Source organism: Polyodon spathula, unplaced genomic scaffold (genome assembly GCF_017654505.1).
Source record: "Polyodon spathula isolate WHYD16114869_AA unplaced genomic scaffold, ASM1765450v1 scaffolds_2048, whole genome shotgun sequence".
Taxonomy (NCBI): Eukaryota; Metazoa; Chordata; class Actinopteri; order Acipenseriformes; family Polyodontidae; genus Polyodon; species Polyodon spathula.
The window spans coordinates 16,978-26,120 of NW_024473523.1; the positions used below are offsets into that span (position 1 = coordinate 16,978).

The 9,143-nt window shown below is 43.3% G+C and overlaps 5 non-coding genes across 5 annotated transcripts; 1 reads left to right on the forward strand and 4 right to left on the reverse strand.

Moving 5' to 3' along the window:
- Positions 1-4,920: 4,920 nt before the first annotated feature.
- On the reverse strand, positions 4,921-5,002 carry trnal-uaa. The gene has a single exon. It is a non-coding gene; the product is annotated as a tRNA-Leu (tRNA).
- Positions 5,003-5,641: 639 nt separating this feature from the next.
- On the reverse strand, positions 5,642-5,714 carry trnar-ccu. Its single transcript has one exon. It is a non-coding gene; the product is annotated as a tRNA-Arg (tRNA).
- A 322-nt stretch (positions 5,715-6,036) lies between these two features.
- trnan-guu lies at positions 6,037-6,110 on the reverse strand. The gene has a single exon. It is a non-coding gene; the product is annotated as a tRNA-Asn (tRNA).
- A 522-nt stretch (positions 6,111-6,632) lies between these two features.
- On the forward strand, positions 6,633-6,840 carry LOC121310350. The gene has a single exon (XR_005948783.1). It is a non-coding gene; the product is annotated as a small nucleolar RNA U3 (small nucleolar RNA).
- Positions 6,841-8,052: 1,212 nt separating this feature from the next.
- Positions 8,053-8,134, reverse strand: trnaf-aaa. The gene has a single exon. It is a non-coding gene; the product is annotated as a tRNA-Phe (tRNA).
- Positions 8,135-9,143: the final 1,009 nt, after the last annotated feature.

Here is a 9,143-nt window from a genome sequence, read left to right on the forward strand (position 1 = left end):
TACTTCTGTAACTTGTGTCCACAGGAAAGCCCGAGGACGAGTCAATAACTATTTCTGTTCTAGACCTTTCTCCTTTCTCCACCAGGTGATCGTAGACGCGTGAGCTGCATGAGGAATGCATATTCAGGGGGCACTTCTGCTCCTATGGGTGACTGGATGCGGGGGAGGGCCCCCATGCAAAGAAACAGACTGGCACTAGCAAACTAACCCTCCACCTCCTGGAGACCTTCGCTTTGATTGCCTAACCCAACAACCACTTCACCTCTGCCGCTCCAAGAACATCCCAATGGAAGTATGTCCACTCATCCATCTACAATTATCCTTAGGGGGCGACAATCTCCAAACAAAATTGAACACATATACTGACTACCATGCACAGCGCGAAAACAATGATATTCACATCCAAATCACTAGCCCTTGTATAGTGCAACGCTATTGCCAAGTACCCCAAATTAAAAGTTACTACGGTAGCCTATGGGAGGAGGACTGGTCGGCCTGGTGGGATCACCAGCGCCTCCTACACGCAGACCGGAGCAGGAACCAAAGTTTCCACCGAAAAAAAAAAAAACAAAAAAAAAAAATGGAATGCTGGAGAGATGGCTGCAAAGACCTGGGGGAGCTCCTTAGAGAGGAAGGTGAGAAGAAGGAGGGGGAGAAGAAATCTGCAGCAGCAGCCGCAGCAACAGCAGGAGGAGGTCAGGAATGGCAGTTGGCAGATTTTTTTAAAGAACCTTATTGTGGAGCTGTACCCCTTCTGTGGGGCGTATGAGCATACATTGGCCATCTGCCCAACGCAATATATAGAGGCGGATGTAATGCCTGTGTGGGAGGAACCCATACGTCCAGCACCCAGACAGGGGGACCGTGAGTGTCCAGCGCCCAGACGGGGACTGAGAGGGACTGCTGTTGCCACCTCCACTAGCAGAGGAAGAATGCCTGCTGTCTCCATCTCCACCAGAAGAGTGTGAATGCCTGCTGGTATCACTTCCCCTACCATCACCATCTTGGAGAGGAGCAGGTGCTTCCTCTGCCTCCATTACCTTCACCTGCAAGTGAGGGAGAGCCGCACCAGTCCCCTGCAAGTGAGTGAGAGCCGCACCAGTCCACTGTAATAAGGGTAGACTACACTCCTCCACCACCTCCATCGGCAGAAGCAGAGCAGCAGGAGCTGCCTCAGCCTCCGCCAAGTTCACTGGCACGAGTCTACATGACTCCGCCACTTCCATTATCAGGAGCAGAGCAGCAGGAGCTGCCTCTGCCTCCTCCACCTCCACCTGGCACAGGAGCAGAGACCCTTCCGCCACCTCCACCAGCAGAGGGTGAATGCCTGCTGGGTCCCTGTCCACCAGCAGAGGGTGAATGCCTGCTGGATCCCTGTCCACCAGCAGAGGGGGAATGCCTGCTGGGTAACTGTCCACCAGCAGAGGTTGAATCCCTGCTGGGTCCCTTTCCTTTACTTTCCCTTGCACAGGCTGCTGATGGAAGCACTGGGAAGAACCTCCCAGCTGCAGTGGCCGAGAAGAGGGCCAAGACCTGCACCCCAGCTTGTCCTGACTCCCTGCCTCGCTTCACCCAAGGATGCCTGCCTGGCACTCCACATCGCCTGGGCTTCCCTGGCTCCGCATCGCCTGGGGTTGGGCTCCGCATCGCCCAGCCACCTGGGGTCGCTGGAACTGCTTGGGGTTGCAGTCAGCCGTGCTTTGCCGCAGGGGTCAGTGGGGCCGGAGCCCCACCAGGGAGCTGCCGGGGAATGCCTGTCAGGATTCCACCTTCCCCCGCAGCAGTTTCGCTGCCGGAGCTTGGGGGGGTCTTGAGACCACCAACCCCAGCAGCTTTTCCGCTGCTGGGGATTTGAAGGAGTCAGTCTGGGAGCTGTCAGCACGTCTGCTGACAGGCCATGGCAGCATTTGCTGCCAGTGGTACAGCGGGAGGAGGGTATATTTGCAAAGTGCAGCCTGGCAACCCTAAAGTGTGTATTGGCCCAGGACTTTGTGTGAGGTGGGATTTTGGTGTATAGTCATGTGCTTTGGTATATTTGCAAAGTGGCCCCTGTGTGTATTATATGTTGTAGTCATGTTGGTGTATAGTCATTGGGATATAAACGGGTCTGTATATCACGAGTGTTTAAAATGTATATTCTGCAGACTGCAGCCGTCTTTGTGACAATAGTTATTGGTACACGGGATATAAACAGGTCTGTGTAACACGAGTGTTTAAAATGTATATTTGTCTTTTGTCACAAGGATTGCACAGCACTTCACATGCAAGTAAAACGTAATAATGTGTGAGCACGGGGAATTGAACTTTATTAATTCACGTGCAGTTGTACGCCACTCCAATCGAATGAGTCTCGGTACAGCTGTATAAAAGCTATATGTTTACAACCACTCGGGGTTGTGTGTTCTGTGAGTGGAGAACGGGATAGGAGACGGAGGTAATAATTGTTATCGTATTAAGTTCACCGTGTTTGTCTGTATAGTCCGTTTTGTTTGTCTTTTGTGTTGGCGACGAGTGCCGTGTCCTGTGTTTGTGTTTGTTACAACCTTTTTATTTACTGTTCTATTCACTCATTAACCGCTGAGAGAAACCATTTGCTCAACTACAGCAAACTCCACCTCTCTTTCTGTTTATTTTCGGGTTCCTGTTTCTGGTCAGACGTCCCCCACTCCGACCGTCTTTGTGACAAGGGCCTTGTGAACCCCCAGCCCGTCACTTCACTCCTCCCAAGGGGCCTGAACCACCGAAAAGAGGGACCTGAATAGACATTTCAGTTTAAACTTTGCATAATTATAGACATTTAAGTTACCTATGAGCTGGCATAAATAGGGGAACAAGTAATTAATGACCTCATGTACCTCATGAAGAGCTTGAAGTGATCTTGCTGTATTTTTCACAAAGCTATTCATGTAGAAGTGCTTTGAGCTGTTTTAGTAATCAGCACCTGGCACTCGCCTCTTAGGGCTGCAACTCAGGTCTAGGGTTGGACCCGTCCCTCGACAGTAAGATGTTTAATTCCCCCAAATAGGGTTGAAACCTCATGTGGAAATAACAGGAGGGACTGAAGTGGGATTTTAAGTCAGCCAAATGTTAATGTACAATTGAGATTGTATAAGTACTTATGAAGTCCACTCTACGTCGATGCCATAGCCCACGTATGGCCCAGAGTGCTCCTTTACGCATTCACGCCTCTGCCATTGCTCCCTGCCTTTCTCAAAAAAGTTCGGAACGTAGATCGCTTCAGTTCTCATAGTCGCCCCCAGCTGGCCCAGGAGAATCTGTTTCTCATCCCTGTGCCAGCAACTGAATGGCCCGCCCTGGAAAATCTGCTTTGCTGTGATCTCCTCAGTCAGACAACAGGCACACTTTGGCACAAGGAGCAGGGCAGGCTCCAGCTATGGGTTTGGCCCGTGAAAAGGTCCGCTGGTCAGCCGTAGGGCTGTCAGAGGCGGTCGTGGGTAAGGTGCAGAATGCTAGGGCGCATTCCACTAGGTCATTGTACGCCTATATGTGGAAACGTTTTGAAGATTGATTTTGTTTTCTCCAAGGCGCTCTGCGATTGCGCCTCCTAGAAGGGCCACTCTCCCCGAATGAAGCCTTGAGATTGTACTGGAGGCTCTCATGCAGGCCCCGTTTGAGCCTATATACTCCATCGAGCTGAAGCACCTGTCCATGAAGACAGCCTTCCTATTGGCTATCACCTCCACAAAGCGGGTTAGTGAGCTACAGGCACTATTTGTGCATAGCTCCTGTATGCGTATTTGTGATGATGGTAGAAGAGTGTCACTGCATGCAAACTCTGCTTTTCACTGCAAGGTGGTTACAGTTTTCCAAATGAATCAGTCTGTGGAACTGGTTTGCGTTGGAAGAGGTGCCTCCATGGCTGAAATTTGCGATGTGGCTAGCTTGGTTACCCTGCATACCTTTGCCAGGTTCTACCTCCTGAATGTGGCAGATCTCTCATTGCACTCTTTGGGCACAAGGGTCCTCGAGGTTGCACGCTCATGCCGAAGACCTTGGTCAGGCAGGACTTGGCGTCCCTCATATGCTGCCATTATTTCTTCCCTTTAGACGGCTCGGTACATGCATCTTCTTTCTCCATACGGTACAGTCTTGGGAGTAAATGAACCTAGGATTATCATGTTTTCTGAGATGTAATGCGCAAGCATACTGGTCTCTCATAAGAGCTGAAAATAAATGATATCTCTGAGACTATGTCTGTTACTATCGGATTGTTTAGAAATGTACTCAATTATGTTCCAACAGTTCTGTCAGAAAAAAAATCTGTAATATTTATGTAATGCCTTTGTTTTTTTGATGAAGGTAATTTGCTAACAGGCCGTTGTGATTTTTTTCTACCCATGAAGTGATCGCTCTGTTTCCCTTATATTTTCTTTCTGTAAGGGATGTGTCCTTGTGATCCCATATAGAATGGGCTGAAACAGGTTGTCCTCCTTAATATAAACAGAACAACAAGTACAAGCACACCAGGTGATTTATTGCAGCGTCAGACCTTGGAGGTTCAGCAGTGTACTGTAGTGTTGTGAAGAATCGTCTGTAAAAGGCAGGATGGCTGAGCGGTCACTAAGGCGCTGCGTTTAGATTGTAGTTTCCCTAGAAGTGGTTAAAGTCCTACTTCTGACAACTGTTTTTTGTTCATTTATTTCTTAAAACATTGACCAAATGTTTGGTAATTTTACTTGTTTTTTCTTGTTACTGTTCAAATCAAAAGGTCATTAAATGAGATAAAATCATGGCAAGCTTGCACCTCACCATATCCTTCACACTGTTAAACTTTCAACATTCAACAGTCTTTAACAAAATGAACCGAAGCAATATGAATTACAAGCAGTAATATTTCAGACTTCCTGAGCTTTGAACATGTATTAACAATGAACACGTCCAAATTAAAAAGAAAGGTTATGTAGTCAGCAGGACATGAACCTGCACAGAGAAACCCCAACGGATTTTAAGTCCATCGCCTTAACTACTCGGCCACGACTACGTACTGCTCTGAGTATTTGTGAAAACAATATCATAGTCAAAAGAAGTACATGACACCCGCAGAAATGCTGTAGATGGCAGTATAGCCTAAATAATGAAACAAAGTCAAATGGCTTTGTTCAAACTGTATCAGTTTTATAAAAGGCAAGCACATGTGGGAAATGTAAATTCCATATCATTTCTGTCAACCTTCATCATGATTATTGTTTAATTATACAACAAACACTGGAAGCCGAAGAAAACTTAAAGCTGTGTTTACCAAATGCTTTCTTACAATCTCTTTTCTAGTACTGCAATTTCATGCACTCACGCAGTCTGTACAGTATTACATAACTAAAGAAGCTTAACTCTGCATCCTAGTGCTCTTGTAACAGAACTATAGAATTGAACTAGACACACTACAATAATGAATATATCTTTATTTCAAAGTAAGTAGCTATTTAACCAATCTTTTCAACCGTCCATACACAAAACAAAGTAGATCTTTATTTCAATTGAAAAACTGACTTGCTTTATGGCTGCTGCACAGCACTCAAGCACGTTGTGCCTAATGTGAGCGGACACAGCAGATTACAAGATCTACACAGTATCATATGCCACAAAAGAAGCGATCATTCTGTTTATTTTTATAACATTGTTTCACCCCAGATGGGACTCGAACCCACAATCCCTGGCTTAGGAGGCCAGTGCCTTATCCATTAGGCCACTAGGGCTGATACAGATGCACAATTGGTAGAAATAAAGAAGAACAATAGTATCGTGGTTTACTACATACTATCCCACCCATCGGTGGTGGTCAAAAAAAGCAGAGTGTTATATTGGGAAAGTGGCGTACCTGTCAGTAAATATTTTAATTTCATGCGGGAAGTTTTAAGATTATGATGAAGTTTAAATATGCTGTGTATTTGCGCATTTGTACCCTTACATAATTACGTTTTTATTAGTGCCACTTTCTTACAGACAGTAGTCAGGGTGATGATACAAGACCAGAACCAATAAACATGTTCTAAAGTGATCAAGAAATCCAAAAAGCATCGTCCCTGGGTGGGCTTGAACCACCAACCTTTCGGTTAACAGCCGAACGCGCTAACCTATTGCGCCACAGAGACCTAGCTGCCCAATCACTAACGCATGCAGGACTGATTAGCAAGGTGAGATGCTGCACAACGTGATCGAGTGAGCGGAACTCAGCCGAAACTTGACCAAATCTAAGATAAAAGCAAAACGGGCCAGGAAGGTCTATGTAATAAGTTGTTGCATCACAACATACATCATTTTGTTAGATAAAACCGTGGAGGTCCAACAGAGCAGTTTGTGTAAATAGCTACAACGGAAACCAAATAATTATGATTCAAGTGGCTTTTAAGCAAACATTTGATATACTTTACACTGCAAAGGAGGAAGGCAGTCAATGCAAATGAGGCAACTGGCTCGTACTTTTAAATCATACGAGAAACTCGAACCAATGAAGCTTTTAACAACCTGCAGTCTGGAATGAGTTTGTAATGTTATTGTAACACCTCACTGGACTACAGTAACTGCATTATATGAAACTGCTCCTGTTCATTTGTCACTGGCACAGCTACCGTTGCTACTCAGAGTTGGATGGAGACGGTCAGCAACTTGCACGTAAGGCAATACTTTCAGGGATCACGTCTATAGTGCTTTGATAGTGAAATGCATTTCTAGAGTGTTTGGTCTCACTGTCCATGAGGAAGAGTGAGAGTGTTTGCTTCTGAGCATGAGGGAGACAGCGATTATTGTTTTTTGTCAACTGATCGCTGTTATTGATGACGGTTTGCTTAGGGGGCTGGAGGAAGCAGACGTGTTCTGAGTGAGTGGCTTATTAAGAGATGCACGAGAAAAAACTACAGCAGCAAGGCAGCTTTCTCAATGATTCAATAAAACTATTGAACTGACTGTAAACATGGAACACATTAATTGCGATCGGCTTGATAATAGCAGGCTTACATAACAGCTTTTGTGTATAAACAATATCATATACACCGAAATGAACACGGACAGTCTTTATTAAAGGCTGACTCATTTAGATAATCTAGAGATATACATGTACTGGACAAATCTACTAGATTTTTTCCATGTTGTAATTGTACCGCCTGTGATAATGCATCTAAAACTAAGAATTTTACAAGCCATTCAAGATAAAAAGAGTACAGTTTCTTAGAAGTAATTGCCTGTGCTTCAACTCATGTCATTTATTTGATTTCTTGTCCTCGCCATTTACAATATGTTGGTAAAATTACTAGATAGTTATGATTGAGCATTAAGCATACAAGTTTAATTAGGAGAGAATGTATTGATTCACCACAACATAGATATTTTTTAGATGCCAAACATTCAGTTTCAGATCCGAAATCCTGTGGCTTTCAAAAAATATATATATTTCAAGCTCGGAGAGGTAGTAATTTCGATCAAAAACTATGTCAATGTGAATCAAAAGACACTTTAACATAAACAGCATCTTGCTATAATAATCATATTCTCCGTAGGACTTGTTTATTTTGTGTTTTAGTAACAAACTGTAAAAACAAGGACCAGGGGTCACGAATGGAGATTAGACAAAGGGGCATTCAGAACAGAAAATAGGAGGCAATTTTTTTTTACACAGAGAATTGTGAGGATCTGGATTCAAATCCCAGTAATGTTTTTAAAGCTGACACCCTGGGATCTTTCAAGAAGCTGCTTGATGAGATTCTGGGATCAATAACCTACTAACAACCAAACGAGCAAGATGGGCCGAATGGCCTCCTCTTATTTGTAAACTTTCTTATGTTCTTCTTATGTTCTTATGTATCTGGCCGGTTAGCTCAGTTTGTTAGCGCGTGGTGCTAATAACGCCAAGGTCGTGGCTTTGTTTCCCATACTTGTCTTTACTTCTTTAAATAAACCACAGCATTTGAATGGTGCCAAACTCAACATTCTTTAACAAAAAGAACCGAAGACATGTGAATTACAACCAGTAATATTTCAGACTTCCTGAGCTTTAAACATGTATTAACAATGAACAGATACAATTAGAAGGAAAGCTTATGTAGTCGGCAGGATTCGAACCTGCGCGGGTAAAGCTCAATGGATTTTTAGTCCATTGCCTTAATCACTCAGCCAAGACTACATGCTGTTGTGGTTTTTGTGAAACCAATATAATTGTCAAAAAAAGTACATGACAATTGCAATAAATGTTAATCAAGATGGCAATAAAGACTAAATAATTTGTTCACAAGTCAAAAGATGGTTTCAGGATTCAGCCTATTCTGAACAAGCACAATAGAATATGATAGTGGTAGAACAAGAAAATAACAGGTTTATCGGCTCTCGTCTTGCATCGTCACCCTAACTACTGTCTGAAAATTGGCATTGTGTTTAATTATACAACAAAATAAACTTCGCAATCTTAAATCTTCCCGCATGAATTTAAAAGGTGCTTCTGACAGATACGCCCTTTTGTAGTATGCACTAACACTCTGCTTGCCCAGTTTGAACCTAAACTAAAGAACTTAACTCTGCATACTATTGCTCTTGTAGCTGACATATTGAATTGAACTACATTTACAATAATAAATACATCTTTATAAATGTTGTTTTGAAATAGTTATACATAGCTATTATCATATTTTTTTCACCCATACATGTGAACAAAGTAGATCTTGTTATCTGCTGAAAAACCTCTCATGGCTAGGCACAACGTTGAGCAGTGCTGCCTAGCAGCAGCCATGAAGCAAGTCCATTTTTCAGTTGAAATAAAGATCTACTTTGTTTTTGTGTATGGGTGTTTTGAAAAGATTATTTAAATAGCTATTGCCGTATATTTTAAAAGAAAGATATAATTTTTATTGTAGTGTATCTAGTTCAATTCTATAGGTCAGTTACAAGAGCACTAGTATGCAGTGTTAAGCTTCTTTAGTTACATAATACTGTTAAGACTGCGCAAGTACATGACAGTGCAATACTAGAAAAGAGATTGTTTCAAAGCAGTCTGAGATGCAAACCAGAGCCTTAACTTTATTTCTTCGGTTTCCAGTGTCTTTATTGTGCTTGTTAATAATTAAACACAATAATTATTGTGAATGTTGACAGAAAGGATATTGTATTTACATTTCCCATGTGTGCTTGCCTTTTACAAA